Source organism: Choloepus didactylus, chromosome 9 (assembly GCF_015220235.1).
Source record: "Choloepus didactylus isolate mChoDid1 chromosome 9, mChoDid1.pri, whole genome shotgun sequence".
In the NCBI taxonomy this organism is placed as follows: domain Eukaryota; kingdom Metazoa; phylum Chordata; class Mammalia; order Pilosa; family Megalonychidae; genus Choloepus; species Choloepus didactylus.
In genome coordinates this window covers 16,172,943-16,187,565 of record NC_051315.1, presented here as the reverse complement: position 1 = coordinate 16,187,565, position 14,623 = coordinate 16,172,943, and the positions used below count along the sequence as shown (strand labels likewise).

At 38.4% G+C, this 14,623-nt stretch overlaps 1 protein-coding gene across 1 annotated transcript in view; it reads left to right on the top strand.

The window, feature by feature from the left end:
- LOC119543678 (5-hydroxytryptamine receptor 5B-like) overlaps positions 1–14,623 on the top strand; it is an 84,105-nt gene that overhangs the window by 62,984 nt on the left and 6,498 nt on the right. The window lies entirely within an intron of this gene.

Below are 14,623 nucleotides of genomic sequence, written 5' to 3'. Positions count from 1 at the left end.
AATTCCCTTTCCAAACTGTATAGAGTTCTATGTTAGGCAAAACAAAGGCAAGTACCTTGCATCAATCCTTCAGGCAGATCCCAGACAAATCAAAACAACACATTGTGAACAAGGTATGTTCTTATCTGTCCAGCACATGACCAAATTCCCAGACTGAGAATGGAGGCTGCCATCTTCAAGACAGCTACCAAGCACAGGAGACAGGTGGTGCTTAGGACAGCAAAAAACACTGCAAAGTTCTGTTCTTAGTTGCTTTTTTGTTGATTCAGCATTCACTTAGTTGCTCTAAATCTTTGACTATTTTCCACAATCCCAATAATATTGACAGCTTTTGCTCATTTTTACAGTGTTTCAGTAGAGGGATGGGGCTGGGTACTGCCTACTCCACTATTTTCATTGATATCACTCATCCTCCCTTTTTTTTTTTTAAATCTATTATAGTTCTATATTGTAATATATTAATTTCTGCTTTAAACATTCACTTTTAGGCTTTCCTGTGGGTTTTTTTTTAGTGACATACAACATGAAATTTCTCATTTTAACCACTTTCAAGTATGCAATTCAGTGGTGTTAATTATATCACAACATCCATTACCAAACTTTTTTTTTTTTTAGTTCATAAGAGAACTTTATTATATTTGTACTGTTAATCACAGTCATCATCCACCAGAAGATTCACAGTGATATATATTCCCACGTTTTCACCTCTGGGTTTCCTTATGGTGACATACATGATTTTAACAACTGCTTTTTAAATTGACTCTCTCTATTATTTTTTTCTTCTTTATTTCTTTTATTTCCACACTAATCTTTTTTTTCCATTTTTATTGTAGAATATAATATATATACATAAAAGTGACAACTTTCCAAGTGCAATTTAGCAAGTAGTTAGACAGCAAATTTCAAAGAATATTGTAGGTTACAATGCCACCATTTCAGTTCTTTCCTTCTAACTAGTCTAATACCCTAGTAAACAAGAAAAAGAAAATTATATAAATATTCTATATTCATAATCCTTTGTTAAATTCCATCTTGTCTGTTTCTACCCCTTCCTCTAGTTCAATCACTTTCCCAATCTTCAGGGATGTCGAGGCAGTGACCACCCTAACCTGTTCATGTTGAAAAGGGGTGTCAGCTTTATGAGCAAAGGGGACACATCTAGTTGATGTTCTTGAAGAGGCTATTGCCTCTGGGTATTGGGACTTGGCTGGCATAGGAGCACTCTGAAGGATCTAAGTTTCTGATGAATAAACTTACTGAGTGAAACTTTTGTAGATTCTCAGATAGGGATCTGGGAACTCTTTAAGGTTTTCAGAATGACTGTTGACTTCTGCCTATCATATTGTGGTCATCTGGCCCATCCAGGTGAGGCTTGCATAGGAGTAACCTCTAGGACAGCCCCCTGACTCTATTTGAATTCTCTTAGCCACTAAAACCTTATTTTGTTGCCTTTCTTTTCCCCTTTTGGTCAAAAAGCATTCTCAATCCTTCAGTGCCAGGGTCAGGTTCATTCCTGGAATCCATGTCCCATGTCACCAGGAAGGCTCATTTATCTTGGAGGTCCTATTTATTTGCAGAGTTAGGCTGAGAGAGAGAGAGGCCACATTTGAGCAAAAAGAGGTTCTCTGGAGGTGACTTCTAGGTATAATTACAGGTGAATTTAGCCTCTTCTCTACAGCCATTAGTTTCACCCGAGCAAGCCTCAATATTAAGGGCTTGACTTATAAAGTAGGAGGTTCCTAAGTTCACATAGCATATGTTCTGACCATGATAATCCATCCATATCTCACATTATCACTTAGTTGTACAATCCTCATCACTCTCCATTTTAAGCATTTCTTATGATCCAAAATATCTCGTAGCTCTTGTCAGCTCTTAATTATTTGTCCCTAGTAGTTGTGTAATACTAGTATGGTATTCCTATTAATTATAGTCCCTGGTATTCAATATATAGATTTTTCCCATATACCCTTCTGTTGTCAACCCTCTGTGCCAGTGTCATACCTTAGGAGTATATCATGCAAGAACTTATCTATATTTGTGGTGCTGATCTGTGGGAAACATGCCTTTAAATAAACCCTTTCATTCCTATTTACCTTCAGTACAGCTCTGATACTTATAATCCTATTAACAAACAATTGTCACCCCTATGCATTACCATACCTTTGAATATACCCTCATTAGCATTTCTGAACATATTAGATTATCATTCCCCCTCACTAGCTACTGTCTATCGCTAGGTCCCCAACTTTCTTATATTATAAGACATTGATTTTACATTATTCAGATAGTTCATAGAAGTGGTAACATACAATATCTCTCCTTTTTATGTCTGAGTTATTTCACTCAGAATTGTTTCTTCAGGGTTCATTCATGTTGTCATATGTTTCAGGACCTTGTTGCTTCTTACTGCTGCATAGTATTCCATCATATGTATATACCACATTTTGTTTATCCACTTGTCTGTTGAAGGACACTTGGATTATTTCCATCTCTTGGCAATTGTGAACAATGCTACTGTGAACATCGGTGAGTTGCAGGATTTCTTTATATATGCAAGAAATCAGTCCCTTATCAGAGACATGGTTTCCATATATTTTCTCCCATTGCATTACTGCCTCTTCACCTTTTTGACAAATTCCTTTGAGGTACAGAAGCTTTTGATTTATAGGGGTTCCCATTTATATATTTTTTTTTTCTTTCTTTCCTTGCTTGTGCTTTGGGTGTAAGGTCCAGAAGTGACCCCCTAATACTAGGTCTTGAAGATGTTTCCCTACATTATCTTCTAGGAGTTTTATGGTACTGTCCCTTATATTGAGATCTTTGATCCACTTTGAGTTAATTTTTGTATAGGGTGTAAGGTAGGGGTCCTCTTTCATTCTTTTTGTTATGACTTTCCAGTTTTCCCAGCCCCATTTTTTTAAAAGAATGTTCAGTCCCAGTTCAGTAGATTTGGGGGACTTATCAAAAATCAGTCAACTGTATATCTAGGGGTCTATTTCCAAACTCTCGATTCAATTCCATTGATCAATATGTCTGTCTTTATGCCAATATCTTCCTGTTTTGACCACTGTAGCTTTATAGTAGGCTTCAAAGTCTGGAAGTGTAAGGCCTCCACTTTGTTCTTTTTTAGGATGTTTTTGGCAAATCAAGGCCCCTTTCCCTTCCAAATAAATTTGATAACCAGCTTTTCCAAGTCTGCAAAGTAAGTTGTTGGAATTTGGATTGGGATTGTGTTGAATCTGTAGATCAGTTTGGGTAGAATTGGCATCTTAACAATATTTAATCTTTCTATCCATGAGCATGGAATATTCTTCCACCTATTTAGATCCTTATTTTTTATTTCTTTTAGTAAAATTTTGTAATTTTCTTTGTAGAGGTCTTTTATGTCCTTGGTTATGTTTATTCCTAGGTACTTGATTTTTTTAGATGCTAATGGAATTTTTTTTCATTGCCTCTTCAGTTAGGTGGTTATTAGTGTATAGGAATATTACTGATATATGTGCAGTAATGTTATATCCTGCCACTCTTCTGAATTTATTTATTAGCTCAGGTAGCTTTGTGGTCAAATTCTCAGGATTTTTCAAATATAAGTTCATAACATCTGCAAATAATGACAGTTTTACTTCTTCCTTTCCAATTTGGATGCCTTTTATTTCTTTGTCTTGCCAGAATGCTCTGGTTAGAACTTCTAGGACAATGTTGAATAACAGTGGTGATAGCGGGCACCCTTGTCTCATTCCCGATCTTAGGGGGAAGGTTTTCAGCCTCTCAACATTGAGTACTACGCTGGCTGTGGGCTTTTCATATATGCCCTTTATCATATTGAGGAAGGTTCCTTCAATTCCTACTTTTTGAAGTGTTTTTATCAAAAACTGATGTTGAATTCTATCAAATGCTTTTTCAGCATCTATTGAGATGATCACTTAATCTTCCCTTTTGATTTGTTAATGTGTTGAATTACATTGATTGATTTTCTTATGTTGATCCACTCTTGCATTCCTCCACTCTAATCTTTGATATTTCTTTCCTTCTTCTTGCTTTGGGATTAGTTGGTGTTTTCTCTAATTGTTTAGTTAGGTTTTTGGTTTTAGTTCTTTCTTCCTTTTTAATGTAGGCATTTATGGCTATAAATTTCCCTCAGCACTGCCTTCGCTGCATCCTAAAGGTTTTGATATGTTGTGTTCTCATTTTCATTTGTCTCAAGATATTTACTGATTTATCTTGCAATTTCTTCCTTGATCCATTGATTTGATTAAGAGCATGTGGTTTAACCTCCATATATTTGTGAAATTTCTGGTTCTCCAGTTATTCATTTCCAGTTTCATTCCATTATGATCAGAGAAAGTGCTGTATATAATTTCAATCCTTTTAAATTTATTAAGACTTTTTTTGTTCCCCAGTATGTGGTCTATCCTGGAAAATATTCCATGAGCAAGTAAGAAGAATATATATCCTGCTGTTTTGGGGTGCAATGCTCTATATATGTCTATTAGGTCTAGTTCACTTATCATATTATTTAGGTTCTTTTTTTCCTTTTTGATCCTCTGTTTAGAAGTTCTATCTATTGGAGAGAGTGATGTGTTGAAGTCTCCCACTATTATTGTAGAGACATCTGTTACTTCCATTTTGCCAGTGTTTGCCTCATGTACTTTGGGGCACCTTGATTCTGTGCATAAATTTTTTTTTTGTTAAATTTTATTTTGAAATAAATTCAAACTTACAGGAACAGTTGCAAAAACAATACAAACCCCATACACAGAACTCTAGCATACCCTGACCCCCCTCCCCCAATACCCTGATCCATCAACTTTAACATCCTGTCACACCACCATTTCTTTCTATCCCTCCCTCCCTGCCTCCCTCCCTATCATCCAGCATCTGTTGCTCTGTCTTCTCAACATATGAAAGCAGGCTGCACTCATCCTTGAACAATGCAATTCTCATATACATTTCCCATGAAAAAGAACATTCTTTTATGCATTCCCATTAAGCGCAGCTAAGAAGTTCAAGAAATTCAACATTGATACAAAGCTTACATTCTATATTTCCTTTTTCTTTTTCTTATGTCCCAACTGTGCCCCTTTAAGCCTCCTCTCCTCCATCCTCAGATCACATCCAGGATCATCCTTGGCATTTAATTGTCATTGTCTATTTAGACATTTTTTTTTTCACTTGTGGAAACATATATGCAGCCTAAATCTTCCCATTCCAACCCCTCGCTAGCATTCTATTAGTGGGATTACTCACATTTATAATGTTGCAATGCTATTACCTTCCCACCATCCATTACTAGAAATTTCCCTTCACCCCAAACAGAAACCCTACATTCCTTTCTTAACTCCCCATTGCCCCTTCCCCCACTTCTCGTAACCCATACTCCACTTTTCATCTCTATGGTCATATTCTCTGATACTTTCTTTGTGTTTACCCTGGGGCTTAAATTTAAACTCTTAGGTCTATAAAAATCTTGTTTTTCTTTGATACCAACTTAACTTCAATAGGGCACGTAAACTATGTTCCTTTATGTAGTTCTTGTCAAAAATTACATATTTTACATTGAGTCCAAAACCACTGATTTATCATTACAGTTTATGTATTTTAGATCCTGTAAGAAGTCAATAGTGGAGTTACAAATCAAAAATACAGTAGTGTTGGTATTTACATTTACCATGTGATCTTTACTGGAAATCATTATTTCTTCATGTGGTTTCAGTCAATTGTTTAGTGCCCCTTCCTTTCAGCCTGCTCAATTCCCTTTAGCATTTCTTATAGGACTGATCTACTGGTGATGAAGTCCCTCAGCCTTTGGTTATCCGGGAATGTTTTCATCTCCCCCTCATTTTTACCCTCCAGGTGTTTGTGAGTTTTCTAAGTCTCTGATGGTTATTGACTTCTATTTGCAGTCCATTGTGGTCAGAGAATGTGCTTTGAATAAATTCCATTTTTTAAAAAATTTATTGAGGCTTGTTTTATGTCCCAGCATATGGTCTATTCTGGAGAAAGATCCATGATCACTAGAGAAGAATGTGTGTCCTGGTGATTTGGGATGTAATGTTCCATATATGTCTGTTAAATTTCTCTGTATCTCTCTGTCCTGTCTTTGTTCCTCTGTTGGTAGGGCTCCCTTTAGTATCTGAAGTAGGGCAGGCCTTTTATTAGCAAAATCTCTCAGCATTTGTTTGTCCTTCAAATTTGAAGGAGAGCTTTGCTGGATAAAGTATTCTTGGTTGGAAATCTTTCTCTCTGAGAATTTTAAATATGTCATGTGACTGCCTTCTCGCCTCCATGGTGGCTGCTGAGTAGTCACTACTTAATCTTATGTTGTTTCCTTTGTATGTGGTGAATTGCTTTTCTCTTGCTGCTTTCAGAACTTGCTCCTTCTCTTCAGTATTTGAGACTCTGATCAGAATATGTCTTGGAGTGGGTTTATTTGGATTTATTCTATTTGGAGTTCACTGGGCATTTATGCTTTGTATATTTATATCGTGTAGAAGGTTTGGGAAGTTTTCCCCAACAATCTCTTTGAATACTCTTTCTAGAGCTTTACCCTTTTCTTCCCGTTCTGGGACACCAATGAGTCTTAAAAATTTGGACGTTTTATTTTATCTATCATATCCCTGAGATCCATTGCAATTTTTTAAAATTTTTTCCCCATTCTTTCTTTTGTTCCTTCATTTTCCATTCTGTGGTCCTTGAGGATGCTGAGTCATTGTTCAACTTCCTCTAATCTTGTATTATGAGTGTCCAGAGTCTTTTTAATCTGGCCAACAGTTTCTTTTATTTCCATAAGATCTTCTATTTTTTAATTTACTCTTGCAATTTTTTCTTTATGCTCTTCTAGCGTCTTCTTTATGTCCTTTATATCCTGTGCCATGCTCTTATTGTTTGACTTTAGTTCTTTGATTGTGCCAAGTACTGTGTCTCTTCTGATCTTTTGATTTGGGTGTTTGGGTTTGGGTTCTCCATATCATCTGGTTTTATCATATGCTTTAAGATTTTCTGTTGTATTTGGCCTCTTGGCATTTGCTTTACTTGATAGGGTTCTTTCAGGGTCTATAAAATACCAATCTCTAATTTGTTAGATCTACAGCTTGGTGGTGTACACTTTAACTAACCAGCAGATGGCGTCTGTGAGTCACCTATTCCCCTCAAGGGAGTTCTCCCCAGCTTTGTCTTTGTGGTGTATGGGGGTCTGGTTCTTGTGGGATCCAACTGGTGCACCAAGTTTGGGTGTGTTGTTTGTGCTGTCTGCCCTGAATGTGGGGTGTGTGTCTGAGCAGTTAGGGAGGCAGGGCAGCTTTAATAATCAAACCTCCTAGGTGTTCCCAGAGATTTAAGGTTGTTGCAAGAGTCCAAGCCTTCACCTCAGTCCTGCCACATATCATCTCTGCCACTGACCCACAAGTCCCTGGCACTGGCATAGGGTCCCTGGGATTTCTGAGCAGGTCCCCCTTCTGAGCCATGCTCTTCCAGGACCCCTGCCGAGGGAAGGCTGTGCCACATCACAAGTGCGTGCTGGCCTGCCAGGGAAGCCCTGGGCTGCCAGGACATGCAGGGGCATTCCCAGCCTGCTGTAAAGATGGTTGAATGGGGCGCACAGCTCCGCCTTCCAAGCTCCGGGACTATTAGCTGTGGGTGCCTTAAAGGCCACTGTCCACGGCCAATATTGTGGCGTGCACGTGGTGCTGTGGGAAACACTACCCATCACACTGGGTTTCTTGGCATGGCTCTGGGCTGTGGGTCTGGCCCCGGGCGGGAGTGTCCCCAGCCTTCTAGGGAGATGGTTGCAAGGGGTGTGGTTTCTTTCTCCTTTTGGCTTCCCTCTGCCCCCTTGGCCCTGAAACAATCAGCAGCAAGTGTGGGTAGGGCTATTCTACATGCCAGACACCAAGGCATTGGGAGAGCCCGCTCTTGCTGTGTTTCACTGTGTGGTTCTCACCGTTGTATCCACAGTTGGTCCCAGGTTTTTTTTTTTTTTTTTTTTTTTTTTTTTAAAAAAAAAGAGCTAGTCCATCTCCAAATGCCAACCCACAGTTTCCCCACACTGCAGCGTGGCCAGTGGACTTTCAGCCAGCTCACTCACTCATTTCAGAATACAGACTCCCAGTTTCACCAAATGCACAGTCCCTGTGGATTTACCAGACCTTGTCTGGCTGGTGCATCGCTGGAACTGGTGTTCTGGGTCACTTTCTGGCTTTTGTCTAGTGTTTTTCATGGAGGTGTTTTTTTTTGCCGTGTCTTACCTAGCCACCATAAATTTTTTATTGTTTTTCTTCTTGGTGACTTCCCTCTTTTATTAATATACAATGTTCTTTGTCTAACATTTTTACATTTAAAGTCTATTTTGTCTGATTTTAGTATATCTACCCCAGCTTTTTTGTTGTTGTTACTGATTGCATGAAATGTCTTTTTCCATCCGTTCACTTTCAACCTATTTATATCTTCAGGTCTAAAATGAGTCTCTTGTGAACAGCATATAGTTGGATCATATATTTTTTTTTAATCCATTCTGCCAATTTATCTGTTGATTGGGGAGTTTAATCCATTAACATTCAGTGTTATTACTGTAAAAGCCATCCTTATTTCAACCATTTTATCCTTTGGCTTTTATTTGTCAGATCTATTATTTTTCTCTGTCTTTATTTTTTCAGTTACACTTACTGATAATTATCACTTCTATACTCTCCTCCAAGCCTCTCTCTCTCTTTTTTTTTTTTTTTTTTTTTTGCTTTTTTTTGTTGTTTTGTTGTTTTCAGCATGCAGAATTCCCTTTAGTATTTCTTGCAGGGCAGGCTTTGTTAACAAACTCTCTCAGCTTTTGTTTTCTTGTGAATATTTTAAGCTTTCCCTCATTTTTGAAGGGCAGCTTTGCTGGATAAAGAATTACTGGTCAGCAATTTTTCTCCTTCAGTATCTTAAATATATCATACCATTGCCTTCTCACCTTGTCTGATGAGAAGTCAGTGTTGAGCCTTATGTGGCTTCCCTTTTATGTGGTGAATTGCTTTTCTCTTGCTGCTTTCGGGATTCTCTCCTTTTCTTTAGCATTTGATCATCTGATTAGTATGTGTCTTGGAGTAGAGTGCTCTATTCAGAGTCATTCTATTTGGAGTACATTGGGCTTCTTGGATTTGCATATTTATGTCTTTTATAAGGATTGGGAAATTTTCAGCTATTATGTCCTCAAATATTCTTGCTGGCCCTTTACCCTTCTCTTCTCCTTCTGGGACACCTATAATGCATATATTTGTGCACTTCATGTTGCCGATAATTTCCCTGAAAACCACCTCAAAATTTTGCATTTTTTTCTTCATTTGTTCTTTTGCATGTTCAAGTTCCATTGCTTTGTCCTCTAGTTTGCAGATCCTTTCTTCTGCCTCTTCAAACCCATTGTTTTGTCTCTAGTATATATTTTAATTTCATTGATAGTATCTTCAATTTCTATAAGATCTGCTGTTTTTCTAAGTGATTTAAAAATTCTTCTTTATGCTCTCCTAGTGTTTTCTTAATATCCTTTATATCTCTTTAACCATCTTATTGAAATTATTTAGATTTGTTTGATCATCTTTGATTAGCTGTTCCAAATTCTATATTTCCTCAGACTTTTTAATTTGATTATTTGGTTGGCCATTTCATCTTGTTTCTTAATGTGTCTTGTAAGTTTTTGCTGATTTCTGAGCATTCGAGTACCCTGATAAGATTCTTTTGAAAGTTGTTTTCCCTCTCATCTAAGGTTTTGTTGTTGATTGGTTTAGTGTCGAAGGTTTCCTTTGGCACTTTGTTCATCAGTATTTCACATTCAAACCAGGGCCACCATAAGAGTTGGGAAATTTTCATTGATCATTTCCTCTATTATTTCTTTGGCCACTTTTCCCTCCTCTTCTCCTTCTGGGACACCTATAACACATATATTCATGCACTTCATGTTGTCCTTTAGTTCCCTGAGACCCTGCTCATATTTTTCCATTCTTTTCCCTATCTGTTCTTTTGTGTGCAGGATTTCATATGTCCTGTCCTCCATCTCACTGATCTTTTCTTCTGCCTCTCCAAAGCTGCTGTTGTATGTCACTATTGTGTTTTTCATCTCTTCTACTGTGCCTTCCATTCCCATAAGTTCTGCCATTTGTTTTTACAAGCTTACAAATTATTCCTTAAGATCAGTGTCGTCTTTATATCCTTTATATTTTTTTGTCACATTCTCTCACCTCATTGATTTAAAAAAGATTTGTTTGAACATCTATAATTGGTTGTTTCAAATCCTGAATCTTGGTTGAAATGTTAGTTTCTTCCTTTGACTGGGCCATATCCTCCCATTTCCTGATGTGCTTGTGATTTCTGCTGTCTTGGCATATGGTTTTCTTGATTGGTTTATACTAGAGGTTGTTTTCTCTCTTTTGTGTAAGGTTTTCTTGTTGGTTGACTTTGATCTATCTTTTCTTTGTTTCTCTCCCTGGCCAGTTGTCAGATTGGCTCTATCCCCCAGTGATCCCCCCAAAATCAGGCGCCCACAGGGATGGGAGGTAGGCACTGGGCACCCCAGCGAGTTCACTGTGTGTGGTAATACAAATCTGCTGGCTTCCAGTGGTGCTGTTTTCTACTGGCTAGCAAGACCTGGGTTTGTTATGGGTCCCTGCTTTAACAGTTGGGTCTTCCCTATTTCTCAGCCAAACCAGGCTGGGTTTCCATACAGGGTGTATAGACCAACTCCTATGTTCCTGAGAGAGGGTTCTTGCACTTTCTGGACTGTCCAGCAGATGGTGCTGTTTGGTAACTTAATTGTCCTCAGGGGCTGCTCTGCCTTGGAGCCATCCCTGTTTTCCTCAAGGGTGGGGGAAGGGCTTTCAGACCCAGGGCTGGAAACAAAGTCTGTGTCCATGTTTTCTCAGTCTCTTTGTCCCTCACTGATCTGGGCCTTGAAATGTCCTCCCCTGTCCACTGAGTCTTCAAACAGTGAGGGTATTTTTCATCGCTGTGAAATTTTAAAATCTGTGTCCCCAGTGGGAGGGGGTCCTGTCTGCCATTTCTGTACCTTTCCTGCAGAGACAAGTGAGGGGGAGGGGAGAGAACTGGCTGGTCTGGGATGAAAAATTCTTACCTGATATTTCTTCTTTTTTTCAATTTGGCATTTGCAGGGTCTTGCTCCAGTCTGTATCTTCCTCCAGAGTTTCAAACAATTCAGAATAGTCTTTTTCACTGAATCTCTGGAGAGAAGTTTTCAGTAGCTGTTTACGTTGCCATATTGATGATGTCCTTTTTCTCTCCCTCATTGTTGAAGGGACAGTTTTGCTGGATAAAGAAGTTTGGGATGGCAGTTTTTCTCTGTCAGTACCTTAAATATATCATACACTGCCTTCTCGCCTCCATGGTTTCTGATGACAAATTGGCACTTAGTCTTATGGAGGAGCCCTTGTATGTGGTGAATTACTTTTCTCTTGCTTTCAGAATTCTCTCTTTATCTGGCATTTGTATCTCAGAGTAGGTGTTTAGGATTTATCCTGCTTCGAATATGTTGCTCTTCTTAGACATGTATACCTACATCTTTCATAGAGTTAGGAAATTTTCAACCACTATTCCTCAAGTATTTTTTTCTGCCCCTTTACCCTTCTCTTCTCCCTCTGGGACACCCATGATGTGTATGTACACTTCATGCTGCCACTCAAGTCTCTTAAACACAGCTGAAAATTTTCTGTTCTTTGTCTGTTTTTCTGATGTATGATTCATTTGTCCTTTTTAATAGTTTGCTGATTCATTCTTCTCTCTGCTCAATCTGTTGAATGCCTCTAGTGTAATTTTAGTCTCCATTATCATGCTTTTCATCCCCATAATTTGTCATGTTTCCTCTTAAACTTTCTATTCCTTTTGCTCACACATTGTTTTCCTAATATCTTTTAGCTCTGTATCTACCATTAGTTTATTTCTATCCATATTTTCCTTCATTTCCTTGAATTGATATAGATTTGTTTGAACTTCTTTGGTTAGTTGTTGAAAAGTCTGTGTCTCCTCTAAAGTTTTCATTTTTTACCTTGGCTGAGCCACATCTTTCTGTTTCTTAGTATGACTTGTAATTTTTTGCTGATGTCTGGGAATCTGATTATTTTGATGTGCTAAATTTGAATATCAGTTTCTTCCTATTGCCTAGTGTTTATTGTAGACTGGCTATGTGTTAAAGTTCTTCTTTGACACTTGGTCCAGCTTATAGTGAACTTTTAGAGTAGCCTGTGTTCAACTGTTCAGATTTTCTCAGGTCTTCTGCACCAGTTTCTTGCCCTAGACACGTAGTACAACCTTAACCACTGGAACTGCTTTTGGGCAGTTGGTCTCAGATAAAGAACCCCACCTCTGTAGTATGATGAACCAGGCATCAACCTCAGTTCCAGAGGAGAGCCCATTGGGGTACATCCTAAAACATGGGAAATCTTTTGAATACCATCCTTCATATGGGCTTGTTCTGCTAAGAAACCAAAAATTGGGACGAGATACCATATGTTCAATTCTTTATGGCTTTATACTACAATAGTTACAAAAAATGTGTCTCAGAAATAACCTATTTTACTGTTTAACTAACATGATGTTCAAACCTGACAAGTTTTGATATTTTATTTTCTCAAGGTCAAACCCTAAAAAATATCTTTATTTCAAGCTATTGCAAAGGTTTTGTTCTTTCACCTTGTAAAACTGAGGGCTAAAAGTAGTTAAGTTCATTTAATAGGTTATGAATTGCATGGGAAGTGTTGAGGAAATGTTATACATCCATATAAATATTTAGACTATATAAAATTTCTAAAGACTTAACAATATTCTCACTGTCCATGTGAGAATATCTTAATATTAATCCACACATTAGACATCAGTATAATGTTGCCAGTCATAGTTTTAGTTAGTTTGAAAGTGTTATATATCACAGAAACAACCAACCTTCCTTATCAGTTACATTATTTTACTTTAAGTCTTCTCTGAAAGTGCTTACCATGAAAAGCCAAAGCTTCTTCAGCAAAAAAGAAAAAAAAAAAAAAAACTTCAAACAAGAAGGCAAATCTATAGATTATGTTCTAAAAATACCAGAGAGAAACAAACAAAAAACTTTTGCTATAGTCTGTGGTTAATAAGTTACTTGACAAATGTTTTGTTTCTGGAAATAGCTTCATTTGGAAGATGCTCATAAATGAATTAAGGCCTAAATTATAAGCTCTTACAACAGTCATATTTGTTCCTGTTTTAGTTGCTATTTCTAAATTTTAAAATGCCATGCTCTTTATGTAGAATCTAGTAACTTCCTGGAACTTTATCTGTGCAACTCCTAAGACTCAGAATTAAAGTTCTCCAGCTCTGCAAATACCAAAGGAGCTACACTAATTCTAGAAAATGACTCCATGTAGTCACTATTGAAAAAGCTAAAGAAAGGACCCAACTTCAATTAAGAAAATGAATGAGACTGATATATGATTAGGACTAAGGTGAATCAGAATACAAGGTAAAAAGTAAAATTATCTGTACTTTGCAACTTTAATTCCTATGTGGGACCAAGGAGAAGAGATTTATTTTATACAAAATCTAAATTTTCTATGCCACACTATATGATTTAATGTCTGTTCAGTTTATTTAGACAGCGTAACTCAAGTTTTATTTAACATAAAACTTTCCTCACAATCCGACCTGGGCTGACATACAATCCCCCCTAAACATTTTACTGATGGGGAGGAAAAGACTTCTGTCTTAAAAGCAAGGGAGGAAGCACATAAGGAAAATCAGGACCACTCCAGTCACCCAATAAAGAGACCAGATAACTAGCCCTGGGTGGGACTATCTAGAAGATCAGGACAAACAGATGCTAGAACACAACTGGAATATGTTCCTGAGGGGAGAATGAAAGCCACTGGGAAAAAGCCCATAAATTGGAACAAGTTCAAAACCATAGACCAGATACCCCAAGAAGAGCCTACAGTCTCCCTTGAAAGGCTAAGGGAGTGTCTGAGGCTCTATACTACCCTGACCCAGACTTCCCTGAGGCAGCACAGTCCTGAAAGCACACTTTATTTCACAAAGTGTCCCAGGCATACAGCGCAAGCTGCAGAAGTTAGAGTTAGAACCTGACTCCCCCAAGTCTAGACTGGTAGAGGCTGCCAACAAGGTGTTCAACAGTAAGATATAGGGGAGGAAAAGAAAGAGGACAGAAAGGCCCAGTGGAATGCCAACCTGATGGCTGCTGCCCTCCAGTGTAAGATGGGTGAATCAGAGGGGACTCACCCAGCCGACACTGGTGCGTGAGCTCCCACTGCCAGGAAAGAATGGAGGACCAAGACTAGGGCCAACCAGTGTACAACATGCAGACAGGAAGGGCACTGGAAAGGGGATGCCCTTTCTCCTTGAAAGGAGGCAAAGGAGGACACCCCAAACTAGCCCCCTCCCCCAAAAGGGCTCCCAGATGTTTCAGGCAGATGAAGAATGACAGGGCCACGGGGCTCCTCACCAGGCTCCCAGGCCTATCAACATAACCCCCGAGGAGCCCCGGCCGACACTGGACATGGGGGCTAGCTGGACAAATTTTTAATTGGCACTGGAGCCACATACTCAGTTTGAACACCAAACCTGGCAAACTTACCCAACAAAAGTTTAATATAAT